The sequence below is a fragment of the Physeter macrocephalus genome, unplaced genomic scaffold (assembly GCF_002837175.3).
Source record: "Physeter macrocephalus isolate SW-GA unplaced genomic scaffold, ASM283717v5 random_91, whole genome shotgun sequence".
Taxonomy (NCBI): Eukaryota; Metazoa; Chordata; class Mammalia; order Artiodactyla; family Physeteridae; genus Physeter; species Physeter macrocephalus.
The window spans coordinates 1-20,607 of record NW_021145386.1 but is presented as its reverse complement, the minus strand read 5'-3'; the positions used below and the strand labels follow the sequence as shown (position 1 = coordinate 20,607).

Below are 20,607 nucleotides of genomic sequence, written 5' to 3'. Positions count from 1 at the left end.
ACATGAAGGGTAGGAGGGGGCACGCTGGGAGTCTTGGAATTCATCTAGCAGGCCTGGGGGCCTGGGTGGCTTTTGAGAGCCTTTCTGCCCATGACCACCTTCGTGGGTTCTGGGTACTATTTAGCCTGAGACATGCTGGGCAGGGAGAGGGGTCTGGATTGTGCAGGGAAGGGACCCAGGGCCTGGGGAAGGAGCCAGTGATCATGAACAGTTGTGCAGAAAGGAGCCCAGCCCCCCGGGGCCTGTGTTGGGGGGTGGGGGGCAGGAGGACAGACAGGCACAGCTGTGTCAACCCCACCACTACAGCCCCCTGGGAGCCCCCCACACCTGGAGGGGCCCTTCCTTGGATTTGTTTGGGGGCATTGGAACCTCAGGTGTGGAAGGTTTTTAATCCTTAGACACTGGGTCACCTCATGTCAACCCAGGGGAAGTTACAGACAGACATCCAATCCTCAGGAGATAAACTGAACTGGCTTGCGAGCTGGCTGCCTCTGAACCAGTGCAGAGCAGCCCTGGGCAGGCTCCCCCAGAAAAGTCCCCACTCTGGTGGTTGGAAAGGGCATTGCCAGCAACAGGACCCCACACCGAGCTGGTCTAGCCCCTCGGGGGACAGAACAGGCACACGACAATAATAGCAACCACAAAAGAAACCCAAGGAGCACAGCTCTTGCTGTGCCCCAGACAAGGCTGAGCTTGGCTTCCTGGCCACTCTCCCATTGCATTTAGTTCTCATGACCCTATGAGGTGTACACAAGTATTATTCCGTTTTACAGACTAGGAGCCAAGGCCCAGAGTCATGGAGCATCAATAATCCTAATGGCACACGTGCACAACGCTCACAGAGGGACCTCAACACACTCCCAGGGTATGTCCTGCTGCTCATGAGCATCCTTCTAGCAAGGGCGTCTGTGACAGCAGAATCCTTAATGGGGGTGTCACTGGGTGAAATGCCCACCGATCAAGTCCGTGTACAGGACCCCAGTGAGGTGGACATGGAAGCTGGTGTGGAAGGTGGACCAAGCCTATGGTTGAGGGAAGGTCATTGCTGCTGCTACAGATCAATCCCGTTTGTGTTAACACACATGTTACAGATATAAAAGCTGGTGTGGTGCTGGGGCAGATGGGGCACCCTAGTACACACATGCTGGAGGACTCCCACACAGAGCCCAAGGACCACACCTCCCATACCTCAGCATCCAGCACCCGCACACAGCTGATCACGGGGGAACTGCCAGGGCGCTCTCGTTCTCCCTCTTTCTCTCTCCACCTGGGCCTCTCTGCCCACCTGGCTGGGAATAAAGCACTGGAGGTGGGCTGGGCCCAGATCCCAGGTACAGAGTCTTGGCTGGGCCTCCAGGCCTGGTCCAGACAATGGAGGCTTGGAGTCTTGGCTTTGTACCTCCTCAGCATCCCTGCTTCTCCCTCTCTTTCTCTCTGCTTCTCTCTTACTTGCTCCTGCCTCCCTCTCAGTGTTCTGAAGATTCCTCCTCAGTGGCAGCATCTACACAGGTGACATGTCCTGCTGCCTCAGTCACACACAGTGCCTTTCCACCTGCCCCAGAGACTCACGCTGTGTCTGGGCATCAGTCTGGGGACAGGCTGACCTGTGGTGGCTACAGCCTCACTCGAGCTGTGCTCCCAGCCTGGCTCGGGCTGCACTTGAGCTGGACGGAGTAAAGAAGCCACTGGCCTCGATGTCCCCGCCCACCCCTCCCCTGCAGAATCCCTGGGCCCAGTAGAATCATGGAAGGATGGAGGCTTCTAGGACAGTGGCAGCGCCCAGGGTGGGTGTGGTGCCAGAAGACAGAGACGGTGTGAGGATGGAGGGCTGAAATGGAGGATGGGGTGAAGTGGGGGCAGGGCTGCACCCTTACAGGCAGGCCTCCCAGGGGCAGGTCTGTTCTTCCTCATCTCTGCCTCTAGCCCAGTGCCTTCCTGGCTGTTCCTTGTGGCCCTAGGACACTGAGGGGCAGGAAGCTAGGCAGCTTCTGGTGCAGGCTTTCCATGGTCTTGGGCCAGTCAGGGTACCAAGTCAGGCTCAGTTTCCCCATCTGTTATATGGCGCAAGGTGAGGGGAAGGTGCAGGCCTGGGCATGCCCACCAGGTACCAGGAAGACACCTACCAACGACTGTAGGGTATCCACACAGGCCCTTCTTGTCTGTGCCTCCCACCCCCATAGTCAACCTTTCACTTAAGTACTGTTGCTCTCCCCGGCTTCCATGTGGACACCCGCCCAAGGCCACACAGACAGAGAATGCTGGTGTCAGGATTTGAACCGGTTGCCTCTCTTAGGCAACCTGCTGTCTGAGCGGAGCAAGAGGATGCCAGACACTGGCCCAGGATCGGGGCTGCCTGATCCCTGCACTGGCCAGAGGAGGCACCACAAATCCCACCTGCACGTCCACCCAGCCCACCCTGCTCAGAGCTGTTCTGTGCATCTTAGCTTAACGAGGTGTGGGGAATTCGTCAACCTCCCACAGAGCCCGCTGAGAGCTGGCTATGAGTCCAGCCACCTCCCTGTCCCAGCAGCAGCCCCCAAAGCCTGAGGCTTAATCCCCCAGTCATGTCCTGCCCTTCATCTTTCCCAGGCTGTGTTGCCCTTCTGCCCCTCTTCTCTAGTTGAAGCTGGTCACCTCACCCAAGTCTTCCTCCTGGAAGCTCTCCCCGACTCCCCATCCTTCAGCATGTCTAGATTCCGTTCCCATGCCCAGAATTCCACCTCCTAGCATACAGGAGCCTCTCAGGTGCCTGGTGCCAGGCCTGGTGAGGCTCCAGATGGTGGCCAGCCAAGCGACCGAGGAGGACACCCCTCAGTGAGAGGAGCAGAAGGGCGGGAGTCAGGAAACCACTGTGGGCCTTCTCTGAGCCTTAACGCAGGACACTTGCCCAGCAGGGTTTGCAGAAGAGAAGGCCTAGGAGGACCGACAACTTCTCTCCAACCTGCACATCGGAGCTGGCCGGGCTCCCAGGGAAGTCTCAGAGCATGAATGAACTCCTTGCCCCACCCCGCAGCAAGGAGAGAAACAGCCAACACCGGGGACCTCCTCCTGGGCGGCCTCCGTGCTTAACACTGCAGTTTCCACCTACAGAACAAGCACCAACTCCAGCCTGGAGACCCCAAGCCAAGGGCCAACCTTGCCTTCTGTTTGCCCTGCACTGCCCATCTAAATCTCTGAGGTACTACTGGTCTGACATTCTCCATTTTCCCAGTGAGGAATCTGGGGCTTTGCAGGGCTAGTAACATGCCCAAGGTCACACAGCTGTAGGTGGCAGAGCTGGGGCTCAACCCCGGGCTGTCCTGCACCTGCAGGCATAACTCCACTATGATGACCTGCTCAGCCCACACACGGAGGGCATCTGCGGCCCTCAGCCAGAAGCAGCCTGTTTTGCACAGGGTTTTCTTTTTCTTTTTAAATTTTTTTATTAAGAAAAAATTTTTATTGAAGTATAGTTGATTTACAATGTTGTGTTAGTTTCAGATGTACAGCAAAGTGATTCAGTTATACATATATGTATTCTTTTTTTAATTTATTTTTTATTTTTGGCTGTGTTGGGTCTTCGTTGCTGCGCGTGGGCTTTCTCTAGTTGCGGCAAGCAGGCTTCTCACTGTGGTGGCTTCTCTTGTTGCGGAGCACGGGCTCTAGGCTCATGGGCTTCAGTAGTTGTAGCATGCGGGCTCAGTAGTTGTGGCGCACGGGCTTAGCTGCTCCATGACATGTGGGATCTTCCTGGACCAGGGCTTGAACCCATGTCCCCTGCATTGGCAGGCAGATTCTTAACCACTGAGCCACCAGGGAAGCCTTATGTATATATACTCTTTGTCATATTCTTTTCCATCATGGTTAATTACAGGATATTGAATATAGTTCCCTGTGCTATACAGTAAGACCTTATTGTTTATCTATTTTATATGTAGTAGTTTGTATCTGCTAATCCCGAACTCCTAATTTAACCCTCTCCCACCCCCTTTCCCTTTTGGTAACCATAAATTTGTTTTCTTTGTCTGTGAATCTGTTTCTCTTCTGTAAATAATTTCATTTGTGCCATATTTTAGATTCTGCATATGTGTGATATATGATATTTGTCTTTATCTGACTTATTCACTTAGTATGATCATCTCTAGGTCCATCCATGTTGCTGCAGATGGCATTATTTCATTCTTTTTTATAACTGAGTACTGTTCCATTTTATATATTGCACGGGGTTTTCTGTGCTGCATCTCAGGATGTCTGAGCCCACAGGACACCGAGCCCATCTGCGTGGATCTGTGTAGCCCTCCAGAGTGGGCTCTGAGCCCAGGCAGGTGAGCTGGGCTCTGTAGGAGGCTCCCTTCCCCCAGCACCACTCTCCCAGGTCCAGCAGGATCAGGTGGCCACAGCTGAATTCACTCCCCATCTCTCTGGGCAGGTGGAGGAGGTGGTCTCTACGGTGGAGGAGGTGCTTCAGCGGCACGTGATGTGCCGAGAGGTGTGCCCAGCCTGGCGTGGAGCGGGGTAGGTGCTGGATAAGTGGATTCTGCTCCTCCGCTTTGGAGTTCGGGGAACATCCAGAGGCTACAGCGAAGGCTGCGGGGCAAAGCCTGTGCCAAGGCTGCATGGCTGGAAGAGGCCAGAGCAGATACCCCCGCACCGGTTGCAGCACCAACAGGAGGGGCAGGTGCTGTGGGTGCCTCAGGGACCCCCACCTGGCCTACGCCCTGCTCCTGGGCCTCTGAGGGCTCCCTCCCCACCGCCTGCAGGATCACAGCTCAGCTTCCCGGCTCAGCGCCCTTTCCTCCTGGTAAGTCTCTGTTTCGTGTCCCAAAAGACAGGGAGAAAAATCCCTTCCCATGAGGCTGATATAAGGTGATGTGTGCCTAGAACAGAGCCGGCACACGGGAGGGCAAATCCCTGTAGTTTCCTCTTCCCTCACTCAGTTGGCCTGTGAGCTCCTGGGAGGCGGGTAAACATCCCGATGTGACCCCTGGTGCGGACGGATTAATTACCGAATCACTGCGTTGTACTCATTGCCTAGCAGCTTGTGTTTCTGTCTCTTGGACTCAAACAGAACACACAGGCCAGAAGTTCCACTTGCCTCCTGTTGGAAAAACAAAGGTTTGCAGGCAGCAGGGCCTGGAGGGTGGGGAGGGACAAATGGCCCCCTGAGGGCCTGTGGAGCCCTGACCTTCCCAGGGCCTAGACAGGTGTGTCCATGCATCCCAGGCTAATGCTGTACTGAGGCTGGGGAATATGAGGGGGATCCCATTAAATGGGTCCCTATGGGCTGTGCTGTCCAGTGCCTGCTAGCCTGGCCTGGAGAAGAACCTCAGCCTCATGCCTTCCCAGAGACTCTTAGAATTTAGCAGGGAGTGGTAAACCAGCGCTGGGGAGAGAGCCTACCCCTGCCCCAGCCCTAATCAAGATCCACGGGGAGGGCAGAGGCCTCTAATTGTTTCAAGAGAGGGAAATGTCACATCCTGGGGACCCACAGTCCTTAGGACAGACCACTGCCAAGTGAGGGTCCTTGGCTTCTCACAGGAAAGAATTCAAGAATGAACCAGAGAAAAGCAAAGGCGGGTTTATTTAGCAGGATACACACTCCATAGGTAGAATGTGGACCCTCTGGGAAAGTGAGAGCAGCCCCGGGGCATGGGGTTGTAGGTTTTTATGGGCTAAGTAATTTCATACTCTAACTGGGATGAATATTCTTGCTATTTCAGGGAAGGGGGGGGATTTTCCAGGAATTGGGCCACTGTTCACTTTTTGACCTTTTCCGGTCGTCTCAGAACTATCACAGCATAAGGGGGAGTGATCTTGAGTATTAGGATGACGTTATAATGAGCTAAAGGTCAATGACCAGGCTATTCTCGAAGCCACCATGGTTTCAGCTGGTTCTGTTCGAACTTAATTGCATCCCAACAGCTGTGCCCCCTCTTCACTTATCTAGTGTTTGTGTTCTGCCCCTTTCCCTCCTGTCTCATTCCCCCATCAGAGATTTTACTTCCATATTCTTTTTTTTTTTTTTTTTTTTCAGTACGCGGGCCTCTCACTGTTGTGGTCTCTCCCGTTGCGGAGCACAGGCTCCCGACGCGCAGGCTCAGCGGCCACGGCTCATGGGCCCAGCCGCTCCGCGGCATGTGGGATCTTCTCGGACCGGGCACGAACCCGTGTCCCCTGCATCGGCAGGCGGACTCTCAACCACTGCGCCACCAGGGAAGCCCTCCTTCCATATTCTTATGGGAAGCAGAAGGGCGATGGTCTGTCTTCTTTGGCTGCTTCAGGGCTGAGTAGGGGCATTGACCTTGCCTGTCAGGGAGTAGAAATTTCTGGATGCCTAGTGTAGGGATCCCAGGGGCAGGACAGCTTCTTGTTTTAAGTCATAGGGTGGTATGGGCTGGAATCCTTGCCTAACCATCATTTTTTTTTTGGCTGCGCCAGGCACGGCTTGTGGAATCTTAGTTCCCCAATCAGGGATCGAACCCAGGCCCTCACCAGTGAGAGCACAAAGTCCTAACCACTGGACCACCAGGGAATTCCCCAACCATCATTCTGATGTGGAATTGTTGTAACCTGGAAAACATGAACTTTACCAAGAGGGGAAAAGAGGCAGAGTCCAAAGAGGAGGAGGAATAGGAGTATGGCTTTTACTCAGGGTCCAAGTAAGGCTAGGGAGGACACTCTTAATGGTGGACCAGATGGCATTCGGGTCTGACCCCTGGTTGTAGCGGTGTACCATGTTGCTTGTTCATAAATCTTTTTGATGTCCATCTCAATCAGGCCTGAATTATTGACATAGGTGCAGCAGGTTTTGTTTATGATTGCACACACGCCACCCTGCTCGTCCAGCAAGTAATCCAAGGTCAATCTATTGTCCATAACCCCATTGGCCACTGAGTTTAAAGAAGTTGAACGTCTATTTAGGGCATTTCTAGTGGCCAGGGCTGGGTTCTCTAAAGTGTTGGTTAGGTTTTCTAGGGTTACCTCATGGTAGGCAAAGCCTCCCATGGAGTTGCCAAACCCCCTGCCAGTCCTATTCTTGCCAATATTAATCCGATGGCCCTCCTGGGACGATTTTGAGCATTATTATGTATTGTGACAGTGAATGGGGCCAAATGTCCTAATGTACAGGCTCCCTCATGCCACACATTATATAAGGATAAGCATTTACATAGGGGCCGAATTACCCTGGGGTGCCCTTGTCTTTGGGCCCTCATTCTGGGGAGTGCCACGTATCCAGGCGTATCTTGAAGGTGCAATAAGAGATCTGGGAACAGAAGAATTTAGCAAGGAAGCACCATCCAGATCCATGGAAGAGAAAAGTTAATGAACACAATGTGGGGACAAGGGCCCATTAGTATATTCAAAACAGTTAAGTCCAGGAGTATTCTGTGACCTCGGCTTAGGTGAGATGGTGTAGTAAGAAGGTTTTAACCCACAGTTTCCATAGAGCCTGACAACTTCTAGCCCAGTTTTTAGTCCATTCCATCCCTATCCTGTAGGCACCTGGGGTCTGGGCTTCATTATAAGCACAGAGGGTGGAGGCATTCGTGGGAATGCAGTTTGGGTCCAGGTTCCAAAACACTGTGGTGATATTACCCTCTGGTGCCCTGGGGATTGTTCCAAAGAGGCTCACCATAGCCAAGAGAACCATTAGAGGTGTAGTGACATTGGAAGCTTGACTGGTTTTCTGGATAACAAAAGTAGCCATGATTAAAGGAAAAGTTATGTCACCTTTTTAAAAAGAGTTAAAATGTAGGCAAGGTATCGGGCCTGATGGGGGTATCACCCGTCACGCTCGTATCAGCTGTGGGGGTGGTTTCCATGTGTTTGAATTGGTAAAGCTCTTGTATGTACCTATTTGTACCTGTAACGACTGTTGTAAACCAGGGTTTTTATGGCAGGCCCAACAATTAACTAGTTTTTCTCCCAGGGCAACTATTTTAGATATGTTTACTAAAGCATGATTTTCCCATTCTGAGCTGTAACCTTCATCAGAAGTCCTACTAGTATGATGACTTTTGACATCATATTACCGTATTTTTTCTTTCAGACCTAGCAGGGGCAAAGAAGATGTTTACCAGGGGGAGGGGGTTTTGAAAAGTGGTAGAATAAGAGCGTGATAGTCAGAAACACAAGGATGACTAGGCCAACCCACCTCAGCCACATGAAGTCACTTATCTGTTCTTGGAAAGGTATCTGAGGTCTTTCATGGGCTCACAGGAGCAGGTCTCTTCTGGTTCCTGTTGGGACTTAATAAGATACAGGTTTTGTTCTAGACAGATGAACCCAATTAGTAACTCCCTATAGCTTGACAGCAGTTGGGGTACTTAGTAACACTTGATATGGTCCCTTCCATTTCGGTTGTATCTGGTCCTTAGGGGACCCTTCCTTCCAAGTTTTTAGTAGGACAAAGTGCCCTGACTGGATGGAGACCGCGACCTTTCCTTTGTGGGGGTGGGCAGTGCTTTGTTTCCATATACTTGGAGGACCTTTTGAACTTGGCTCAAGCTAACACTGTGGGAGACCCATTTGTGGGTTTCCTCATCAAACAAGAGATCTGAAGTCAAAAAGGGCCTCCCAGTGGTCCTCCCCTGGCAGTCCAGTGGTGAAGTTAGTGGTTAGGCTGTTACTGCTTAGGGCCTGGGTTCAATCCCTGGTCTGGGAACTAAGATCCCACAAGCTGCGTGGCATGACCGAAAAAAAAAAGGTTGGGGGCTTCCCATAGGTCTCAAATGGGCTAAATTTTAAAATTCTCTTTGGGACCATCCTGGTCCAAGGGCTACAGGCAGGACAGAGATCCAGGTTTCTGAAGTTTCTTGGCATAGCTTAGCAAGTGTTTTTTTTGGTTTTTTTTTTTGCAAGCATTCTTTTAGAGCATGATTTGCTTTTTCTACTTTGCCTAAGGATTGGGGCCTCCAGGAAGACTGGAGGTGGTAGTGAATACCTAGAGCTAAGGAAGGCTGTTGGGTCACCTTGGCAGTGAAAGAAGGTCCGTTATCACTGTAAGCTTTGGGATAACCCGAATCTCGGAATTATCTCTTTAAGCAGAAATTTGGATACTCCTATTGCCTTTTCAGTCCTAGTAGGGAAAGCTTCTATCAACCCTGTAAAGGTGTCTATGAATGCCAATAGGTGTTTCCATCCCCTACGTGGGAACATTTGGGTCAAGTCCATTTGCCAGTCTTCCCCTGGATAAGTTCCCTGATGTTATGTGGGCCAAGTTAGGGGTGGAGGTATGGGGTGGCTTCCTAGGGCATGGTGGGCACAAAGCTTGCAAGCCCTGGTGACATTTTTAACAGTTTGGGATGGTCCCTTGCCCAGGAACACCTGAGTAGTTTGAATAGGGAGTCCACCCTAAGTGAAAGGACTCGTGGAAGTACTTAGTTATTTTCCATTGCTCGGCCCCGGGAAGGAGAAGCTTGTTATCTTTTGTCAGCCAACCTGAGAGGTCTCTTTCCAGTCCCCTATGTTTAGCCCACTCAAGTTCTTCAGGTGTATAAGATGGCGCTGTTGGGAAGGGGGTGCTGTCAGACCTGAGAACTGCAGCTTGTAGGACCGGCTGTTCTTGGGCGGCAGGCTTAGTGGGCTTTTTGGCCAAGGTGTTTCCCCTTGTAAGGGAGGTGTTGCCCCTTTGGTGACACCTGCAACCTCCTTTGGAAGCTGGAACGCTTCTAGGAGTTCTAGAATTTCTGCCTGTTGTTTTATAGTGGATCCTTTGACTGTTAGTAATCTCCTTTCTTTCCATATGGCAGCCTGGGCATGTAGCACAAAGAATCCATACTTGGAATCAGTATGTATATTCTTTTTTTTTTTAAATAAATTTATTATTTATTTTTGGCTGAGTTGGGTCTTTGTTGCTGCGCACGGGCTTTCTCTAGTTGCGGCGAGTGGGGGCTACTCTTCGTTGTGGTGCATGGGCTTCTCATTGCAGTAGCTTCTCTTGTTGCGGAGCACGGGCTCTAGGCACGCGGGCTTCAGTAGTTGTGGCACTCAGGCTCTAGAGCGCAGGCTCAGTAGTTGTGGCGCACAGGCTTAGTTGCTCCGCGGCATGTGGAATCTTCCCGGACCAGGGCTCGAATCCGTGTCCCCTGCATTGGCAGGTGGGTTCTTAACCACTGCGCCACCAGGGAAGCCCTGTATATTGAGTCTTAATTCCTTTCCTAGCTGGAATGCTCTGGTCAAGGCGATCAACTCAGCCTTTTGGGTGGAAGTGTGAGAGGGTAGAGCTCCAGACTCAACAATTGTCCGCAGGCTGACTATGGCATAACCTGCCGGCCTTACCCCTTCATGTATAAAGCTGCCTCCATCAGTAAACCGTTGTTTTTATTTTTTAATTAACTAATTCATAAAGTGATTATTTAATTATTTAATTTTTATTTTACAGTGGAGTATAGTTGATTTACAATGTTGTGTTAATTTCAGGTATACAGCATAGTGATTCAGTTATACATATATCTATTCTTTTTCAAATTCTTTTCCCATTTATGTTATTACAGAATATTGAGTAGAGTTTTCAGTGCTATACAGTAGGTCCTTGTTGGTTTTTTTTTTTTTTATAATTTTAAATATAGTAGTGTGTATATGTCAATCCCAAACTCCCAATTTATCCCTCCCCTGCACCTTTCCCCTTTGGTAACCATAAGTTTGTTTTCTGTGAGTATGTTTTGTAAATAAGTTCATTTGAATCTTATTTTTTTAAGATTCTGCATGTAAGCAATATCATGTGATATTTGTCTTTCCCTGTTTGACTTACTTCACTAAGTATGATAATCTCCAGGTCCATCCATGTTGCTGTGAATGGCATTATTTCATCCTTTTTTTTTTTTTTTTTCGGTACGCGGGCCCTCACTGTTGTGGCCTCTCCCGTTGCGGAGCACAGGCTCCGGACGCGCAGGCTCAGTGGCCATGGCTCGCGGGCCCAGCCGCTCCGCGGCATGTGGGATCTTCCCGGACCGGGGCACGAACCCGTGTCCCCTGCATCAGCAGGCGGACTCTCAACCACTGCGCCACCAGGGAAGCCCTATTTCATCCTTTTTAATGGCTGAGTAATACTGCATTGTATATATGTATCACATCTTCTTTATCTTTTCAACTGTCGATGGATATTTTGGTGGTTTCCATGTCTTGCCTATTGTAAACAGCGCTGCAGTGAACATTGGGATGCATGTATTCCTTTGGACCATGGTTTTCTCCATATTTTTAGTTTTATAAGGAACCTCCATACTGTTCTCCGTAGTGACTGACCAATTTACATTCCCACCAACAGTGTAGAAGGGTTCCCTTTTCTCCACACCCTCTCCAGCATTTATTGTTTGCATGCTTTTTATTTTATTTATTTATTTATTTATGGCTGTGTTGGGTCTTCGTTTCTGTGCGAGGGCTTTCTCTAGTTGTGGCAAGCGGGGGCCACTACTCATCGCGGTGCATGGGCCTCTCACTATCGCGGCCTCTCTTGTTGCGGAGCACAGGCTCCAAACGCGCAGGCTCAGTAATGGTGGCTCACGGGCCCAGTTGCTCCGCGGCATGTGGGATCTTCCCTGACCAGGGCTCGAACCTGTGTCCCCTGCATTGGCAGGCAGATTCTCAACCACTGTGCCACCAGGGAAGCCCTGTTTGTAGGCTTTTTGATGATGGCCATTTGGATTGGTGTGAGGTGATATCTCATTGTAGTTTTTTTAAAAAATTTATTTATTATATATTTTTGGTTGCACTGGGTCTTTGTTGCTGTGCGCAGGCTTTCTCTAGCTGCGTTGAGCAAGGGCTACTCTTCGTTGTGGTGCGCGGGCGTCTCACTGCAGTGGCTTCTCTTGTGTGGAGCACGGGCTCTAGGGCTCAATAGTTGTGGCTTGCGGGCTCTAGAGCGCAGGCTCAGTAGCTGTGACGCACAGGCTTAGTTGCTCAGCGGCACGTGGGATCTTCCCGGACCAGGGCTCAAACCCGTGTCCCCTGCATTGGCAGGTGGGTTCTTAACCACTGCGCCACTAGGGAAGCCCTCATTGTAGTTTTGATTTGTATTTCTCTAATAATTAGTGATGTTGAGCATCATTTCATGTGCCTCTTGGCTATCTGTATGTATTCTTTGGAGAAATGTCTATATAGGTCTTCTGCCCATTTTTTGATTGGGTTGTTTTGTTTTTGATTTTGGTGTTTTTTGGCTGCACCTTGTGGAATGAGGAACTTCCCCAACCAGGGATTGAACCCACACACTCTGCAGTGGAAGCACAGTCTTAACCACTGGACAAGGGAAGCATGTTTGTCTGTTTGATATTGAGTTATATGAGCTGTTTGTAAATTTTGGAGATTAATCCCTTGTCAGTCGCATCATTTGCAAATGTTTTCTCCGATTCTGTGGGTTGTCTTTTCGTTTTGTTTATGGTTTCCTTTGCTGTGCAAAAGCTTTTGAGTTTAATTGGGTCCCATTTGTTTGTTTTTATTTACATTACTGTAGGAGATGGATTGAAAGTTTAGTTTTGAGTTTATTTTTGTGTATGGTGTTAAAGAATGTTCTAATTTCATTCTTTTACATGTAGCTGCACCATTTATTGGAGAAACTGTCGTTTCTCCATTGTATAGTCTTGCCTCCTTTATCATAGATTAATTGACCATAGGTGCATGGGTTATTTCTGGGATTTCTATCCTGTTCCATTGATCTATATTTCTGTTTTTGTTTCTGTACTGTATTGTTTTTATGACTGTAGCTTTGTTGTATAGTCTGAATTCAGGGAGCCTGATTCCTCCAGCTCTGTTTTTCTTTCTCAAGATTACTTTGGCTATTTATCTCTCAGCTATATAGAGGAGAAAGGGTTTTTCTAAGTTTGGGAGACCTAACACAGGAGTGGTTCCTAATTTTTGTTTTAGAGCTAGTAACACCTGTTGGCAATTTTCATCCCAGTTGAGGAGTTTGTGGTCACCTCCTTTTAGGGCCTTAAAAAGAGGCTTTTCTATGAGCCTGAATCCAGGTATCCAGATCCTGCAAAATCCTGCCATCCCTAGAAAGGCCCTCAGTTGCCTCTTAGTCAGGGTGAGGGGTGGTTGGAGGGTTACAATAGCTTCCTTTTGGTCTTGGGCGAAGGCCCTCATCCCATGGGTGAGCACAATTCCCAGGTACTTAACCTGTTGGGTGGAAATCTGGGCCTTGTGAGGAGAGACTCAATATCCTCGTTCCCCTAGGAAATTGAGGACCTGAGTGGTGTCTTTATCTGAATCTTCCCTAGTGGGACTGGAAATTAGGAGGTTGTCCACATTCTGTAGGAGAGACCCATTAACCAACAGTAATTCTCTTAATTCCTTTGCTAATGCGTTTCTGAACAGGCGGGGGCTATCCCTGGAGCCTTGGGACAGCACAGTCCAAGTTAGCTGGGAAGTGTTACATGTGTCTGGATCTGTCCACTCAAAGGCAAAGAAATATTGGGAGTCTGGGTGCAGGGGAATGCAAAAGAAGGCATCTTTCAGGTCTAGCACTGTAAGCTAGTTTGCATTTTCTGGAACTTGGGCAGTACAGTGTATGGATTAGGGACTATTCAGTGAACTGGGACCACTGCCTTATTAACTGCCCTCAGGTCTTGAACAAACTTGTATTCTCCACTTTGCTTTTTTATGGGCAGAATGGGGGGATTACACAGAGATTGGCAGGATCATAACAGCCCATATTTTAAGAACTTGGTTATTAAAGGCTGGATACCTCACTGGGCCTCGGGCCTCAAGGGATACTGTTTTTTCCATGGGTCATTAGCATTGGGTTTCAATGAAACCTGAACTAGGGGCACATTATTAGCTCTGCCAGGAACCTCAGTGTCCCAGACAGAGGGGTTTACTGGAGAAAAAATATGGGGTGGAGGGGAGACCTCTGATGGTGACTGAGGCAGGCTCCCATGAGGAAGGACAGTCGTTTCTCCTGATGGGTGCCTTCTCTGAGGGGGTCTCCAAACTGAACTATTGTCTGGAATTTAGTGAGCAACTCCCTTCCCAACAAGGGGATGGGGCACTCAGGCATGAGCAGGAACTGGTGTGCAAAGGTAAAATTTCCTAGTAAGCAGCTGAGTGGGGGGTGGTGTGAATCACTTGGCTTTGGGCCGTCCATCGATCCCCGTTAATATACAGGATTGAGAGGACAAGGGTCCAGGGAAATCAGTCATCACAGAGTAGGTGGATCTAATAAAAAAAAATACCTTTCCCACCTGCCATTGTCAGGGGTTACCCGAATCTCTTCTGGGGAAATGACCAGGTGACCTTTGGGAGGCAGGGAGAGTCCTGGGCCCTCTCAGTCTTCAGTCCTCTTGGCCAGCATCAGTTTGGGAGCCCCGAGTCCCCTTCAGGACTGGGGGCAGCCTTGCTTCCAGTGGCCCTCTTGTTTGCATGTCAGGCAGGGTCCTGGTGGATTTTTCCCATACAGGGGGCGTTCGTCCTTCCAGTGACCCTCCTTGCTGCATTTAAAACAGGTCCGTTCCCGACAGAGAGGGGCTCTGATCCAGATTTTCTAGATCCTGCCCCTGCCATGGGCTTTCGCAAGGGGGAGGGGGAGGATAACCACGAGGTGGTGTGGGGGCTAGGGCTGCCACCAAGAGTTGTGCCTTTCGTTGTTGCCCTGAATCCTCCTTGCCTCCTCAACTCTATCTCTATTGTTGTGTCCCATGGCTGCCTTCTGTAATTTTCTCCTAATGTCTGGGGCAGATTGAATGATAAAATGGGTATTTACTGGGACTTGCCCTTCAGGAGTGTCGGGATTAATATTGGTATACTTTCTTTTTTTTTTTTTTTTTTTTTGCGGTACGCGGTCCTCTCACTGTTGTGGCGTCTCCCGTTGCGGAGCACAGTCTCCGGACGTGCAGGCTCAGCGGCCATGGCTCACGGGCCTAGCCGCTCTGCGGCATCTGGGATCTTCCTGGACCGGGGCACGAACCCGTGTCCCCTGCATCGGCAGGCGGACTCTCAACCACTGCACCACCAGGGAAGCCCTCTTTTTTTTTAATCAATATCTTTTTTTATTGAACGATAGTTGATTTACAATGTGTTAATTTCTGCTGAATAGCAGAGTGATTCACTTATATATACATTCTTTTTTAAAATATTGTTTTCAATTATGGCTTATCATAGGATATTGAATATAGTTCTCTGTGCTATACAGTAGGACCTTGCTGTTTATCCATTTTATATATAAAAGCTTACATCTGCTAATTCTAACTTCCCACTCCACCCCTCCCCCAACCCCCTCCCCCTTGGCAACCACCAGTCTGTTCTCTATGTCCATGATTCTGTTTCTGTTTCATAGATAAGTTCATTTGTATCATATTTTATTTTTTAATATTTTAATAAAGTTTATTTGATTTCATAATTAAATTTTGCTTAGTGAAAATCAATTTTAAGATTATTTTATTTTTTAATTGAAGTATAGTTGATTTACAATGTTGTTAATTTCTGCTGTACAGCAAAGTGATTAAGTTATACATATATATACACATTCATTTTTTTTCTTTTTTTATATTCTTTTCCATTATGCATTATCCCAGGAGATTTGATACAGTTCCCTGTGCTATACAGTAGGACCTTGTTGTTTATCCATTATAAATGTAATAGTTTGCATCTACTAACCCCAAACTCCCAGTCCATCCCTTTCCATCCCCCACCCCTTGACAACCACAACTCTGATCTCTATGTCTGTGAGTCTGTTTCTCTTTTATAGATAGGTTCATTTGTGCCATATTTTACATTCGACATATAAGTGATATCATATGGTACTGTCTTTCTGACTTACTTACTATGATAATCTCTAGTTGTGTCCATGTTGCTGCACATGGCATTATTTCATTCTTTTTTATGGCTGAGTAGTATTCCGTTATGTATATGTACCACATCTTCTTTATCCATTCATCTGTTGATGGCCATTTAGGTTGTTTCCATGTCTTGGCTATTGTGAATAGTGCTGCTATGAAAATAGGGGTGCTTGTACCTTTTTGAATTCTAGTTTTGTCTGGATGTATAACCAGGAGTGGGATTGCTGGATCATATGGTAACTCTATTTTAGTTTTCTTAGGAGCCTCTGTACTGTTTTCCATAGGAGCTGCACCAACTTACATTCCCACCAACCGTGTAGGAGGGTGCCATTTTCTCCACACCCTTTCCAACATTTGTTATTTGTAGACTTTTTAATGATGGCCATTCTGACCAGTGTGAGGTGGTAACTCATTGTAGTTTTGATTCACATTTCTCTAATAATTAGTGATGTTGAGCACCTTTTCATGTGCCTATTGGCCACCTGTATTTTGTCTTTGGAGAAATATCTATTTAGGTCTTCCACTCATTTTTTAAAAATTATTTTATTTATTTTTATTTTTGGCTGTGTTGGGTCTTTGTTGCTGCACGCGGGCTTTCTCTAGTTGTGGCGAGTGGGGGCTACTCTTTGTTGCAGTGTGCGGGCTTCTCATTGCGGTGGCTTCTCTTGTTGCAGAGCACGAACTCTAGTCACTCGGGCTTCAGTAGTTGTGGCATGCAGGCTCAGTAGATGTGGCTCGCAGGCTCTAGAGTGCAGGCTCAGTAGTTGTGGCACACGGGCTTAGTTGCTCCATGGCATGTGGGATCTACCCAGACCAGGGCTCGAACCCGTGTCCCCTGCATTGGCAGGTGGATTCTTAATCATTGCGCCACCAGGGAAGCCTGGTCTTCTGCTCATGTTTTTTTTCTGCTCATTTTTTGATTGGGTTGTTTGTTTTTTGTTGTTGTTGAGTTGTATGAGCTGCTGATACATTTTGGAAATTAAGCCCTTGTCCGTCATATCGTTTGCAAATATTTTCTCCCATTCCATAGGTTGTCTTTTCGTTTTATCTATGGCTTCCTTTGCTGCGCAAAAGCTTGTAAGTTTGATTAGGTCCCATTTGTTTTTATTCTTATTGCCTTGGGAGACTGACCTAAGAGAACATTGGTACGATTTATGTCAGAGAATGTTTTGCCTCTGCTCTCTTCTAGGAGTTTTGTGGTGTCATGTCTTATGTCTAAGTCTTTAAGCCATTTTGAGTTTATTTTTGTGCATGGTATGAGAGTGTGTTTTAACTTCATCGATTTACATGTGGCTGTGTGACTTTCCCAGCACCACCAGCTGAAGAGACTCTTTTCCATTGTATATTCTTAGCTCCTTTGTTGAAGATTAATTGACCGTGGGTGTGTGGGTTTATTTATGGGCTCTCTATTCTGTTCCATTGATCTGTATGTCTCTTTTTGTACCAATACCACGCTGTTGGGGCTTCCCTGGTGGTGTAGTGGTTAAGAATCCGCCTGCCAATGCAGGAGACACTGGTTGGAGCCCTGGTCCGGGAAGATCCGACGTGCCATGGAGCAACTAAGCCCATGTGCCACTACTACTAAGGCTGCACTCTAGAGCCTGCGAGACACAACTACAGAGCCCGTGTGCCACAACTACTGAAACCCATGCGCCTAGAGCCTGTGGTCCCAACAAGAGAAGCCACCACAATGAGAAGCCCGCGCACCACAGCGAAGGGTAGCCCCCTCTCTCTGCAACCAGAGAAAAGCCCGCATGCAGCAACAAAGACCCAACACAGCCAAAAAATAATAAATAAATAAATAAATAAGTAAATAAAATAATTAATTAAATTTTAAAAACACACTGTTTTGATTACTGTAGTTTTGTAGTATTGTCTGAAGTCTGGGAGAGTTATGCCTCCTGCTTTGGTTTTTTTCCCTCAGGATTGCTGTGGCAATTCTGGGTCTTTTATGGTTCCATGTAAATTTTTGGATTATTTGTTCTAGTTCTGTGAAAAATGTCATGGGTAATTTGATAGGGATCACATTCAATCTGTAGATTGCTTTGGTTAGTATTGCCATTTAACAATATTAAATCTTCCAATCCAAGAGCATGGGATATCTTTCCATTTCTTTGAATCCTCTTTAATTTCCTTTATTAATGTTTTATAGTGCTCAGTGTATAAGTCTTTCATCTCCTGGGTCATATTATTCCTAGGTTTGTTTTTCTTTTTTTGGTGCAATTTTATTTTTATTTTTTATTGGAGTATAGTTGCTTTACACTGCTGTGTCAGTTTATGCTTTACAGCAAAGTGAATCAGCCATACGTATACATATATCCCCTCTTTTTTGGATTTCCTTGCCATTTAGGTCACCACAGAGCACTGAGTAGAGTTCCTTGTGCTATACAGTAGGTTCTCATTAGTTATCTACTTTATACATAATAGTGTATATATGTCAATCCCAATCTCCCAATTCATCCCACCTCCACCCCCGCCCCCTTGGTATCCATACATTTGTATCCAGATGTAGAGACGTCTGTGTCTCTATTTCTGCTTTGCAAATAAGATCATCTATACCATTTTTCTAGGTTCCACATATATGCGTTAATATACAATATTTGTTTTTCTCTTTCTGACTTACTTCACTCTGTATGACAGTCTCTAGGTCCATCCATGTCTCTGCAAATGACACAATTTCATTTATTTTTATGGCTGAGTAATATTCCATTGTATATGTGTATCATGTCTTCTTTATCCATTCCTCTGTTAATGGACATTTAGGTTGTTTCCATGTCCTGGGTATTGTAAATAGTGCTGCAGTGAACATTGGGGCACACGTGTCTTTTTGAATTATGGTTTTCTCTGGGTATATGCCCAGGAGTGGGATTGCTGGGTCACACGGTAGTCCTATTTTTAGTTTTTTAAGGAGCCTCCATACTGTTCTCCATTGTGGCTGTATCAATTTACATTCCCACCAACAGTGTAAGAGGGTTCCCTCTTCTCCACACACTCTCCAGCATTTATTGTTTGTAGATTTCTCGATGATGGCCATTCTGACCAGTGTGAGGTGATACCTCATTGAAGTTTTGATTTGCATTTCTCTAATAATTAGTGATGTTGAGCATCTTTTCATGTGTTTGTTAGCCATCTGTATGTCTTCTTTGGAGAATGTCTGTTTACGTATTCCGCCCATTTTTTGATTGGATTGTTTGATACTGAGCTGCATGAGCTGTTTGTATGTTTTGAAGATTAATCCTTTGTCAGTTGGTTCGTTTGCAAATATTTTCTCCCATTCTGAGGGTTGTCTTTTTGTCTCGTTTATGGTTTCCTTTGCTATGCAAAAGCTTTTAAGTTTAATTAGGTCCCATTTGTTTATTTTTGTTTTTATTTCCATTACTGTAGGAGGTGGGTCAAAAAAAATCTTGCTGTGATTTATGTCAAAGAGTGTTCTGCCTATATTTTCTAAGAGTTTTATAGTATCTGGCCTTACATTTAGGTCTTTAATCCATTTATTTTTGTGTATGGTGTTAGGGAGTGTTCTAATTTCATTGTTTTTACATGTAGCTGTCCACGGTGCAATTTTAAAAGATACTGTTTTTTTACATCCCTGTCTGATATTTCATTGTTAGTGTAAAGAAATGCAACCGGGCTTCCCTGGTGGCGCAGTGGTTGAGGATCTGCCTGCTGATGCAGGGGACATGGGTTCGTGCCCCGGTCCGGGAGGATCCCACATGCCGTAGAGCAACTGGGCCTGTAGGCCATGGCCGCTGGGCCTGTGCGTCCAGAGCCTGTGCTCCGCAATGGGAGAGGCCACAGCAGTGAGAGGCCTGTGTACCGCAAAAACAAAAAAAAAAGAAATGCAACCAATTTCTGAATGTTAATCTTGTATCCTCCTACTTTGCTGAATTCATTTATTAGATCTAGTAGTTTTAGTTTGGAATTCTTAGGATTTTCTATATATAGTATCATGTTATCTGCATCTAGTGACAATTTTACCTCTTCTTTTCCAATTTGGTTACCTTTTATTTCTTTTTCTTGTCTGATTGCTGTGGCTAGGGCTTCCAATACTATGTTGAATAAAAGTGGTGAGAGTGGACATCCTTGTCTTTTTTTTTTTTTAATATTTATTTATTTATTTAGTGGCACCAGGTCTTAGTTGCAGCTCACAGGCTCCTTAGTTGCAGCACATGGGCTCCTTAGTTGCAGCAGGTGGGCTCCTTATTTGTGGCTTGCCAGCTCCTTAGTTGCGGCTCACCAGCTCCTTAGTTGCGGCATGCATACTCTTAGTTGTGGCATGCATGTGAGATCTAGTTCCCTGACCAGGGGTCAAACCTGGTCCCCCTGCATTGGGAGTGCAGAGTCTTAACCACTGTGCTACCAGGGAAGTTCTGGACATCCTTGTCTTGTTCCAGACTTTAGTGGGAAGGCTTTCAGCTTTTCACTGTTGACTATTATTTTGGCTGTGGGTTTGTCAGAAATGGCTTTTATTATGTTGAGATGTGTTCCCTCTATACCCACTTTGGTAAGAGTTTTTATCATGAGTGAATGTTGAATTTTGTCAGATGCTTTTTCTGCATCTATTGAGATGATTATGTGGTTTTTTACTTTTCTGTTGTTAATGTGGTATATTACATTGATTGATTTGTGTATGTTGAACTATCCTTGTAAACTGGGCATGAATCCACCTAGTCGTGGTGTATGATCTTTTTTATGTGTTGTTGGATTCAATTTGCTAATATTTTGTTGAGAACTTTTGCATCTATAGTCATCAAAGATATTGGCCTGTAACTTTCTTTTTCGTTGTGTCTTTGTCTGGTTTTGGTATCATGGTGATAGTGGCTTCATAGAATGTCTTTGGGAGTGTTCCCTCCTCTTC

General features: G+C 47.0%; 1 long non-coding RNA gene across 1 annotated transcript in view; it reads left to right on the top strand.

The window, feature by feature from the left end:
• LOC114484859 (uncharacterized) overlaps nt 1–4,277 on the top strand; it is a 32,099-nt gene extending 27,822 nt beyond the window's left edge. Inside the window, exons 5-6 of the long non-coding RNA XR_008616540.1 lie at nt 2,895–3,178; nt 4,226–4,277. This is a non-coding gene — a long non-coding RNA (uncharacterized lncRNA). The remainder of the gene's footprint in view (nt 1–2,894; nt 3,179–4,225) is intronic.
• Nucleotides 4,278–20,607: the final 16,330 nt, after the last annotated feature.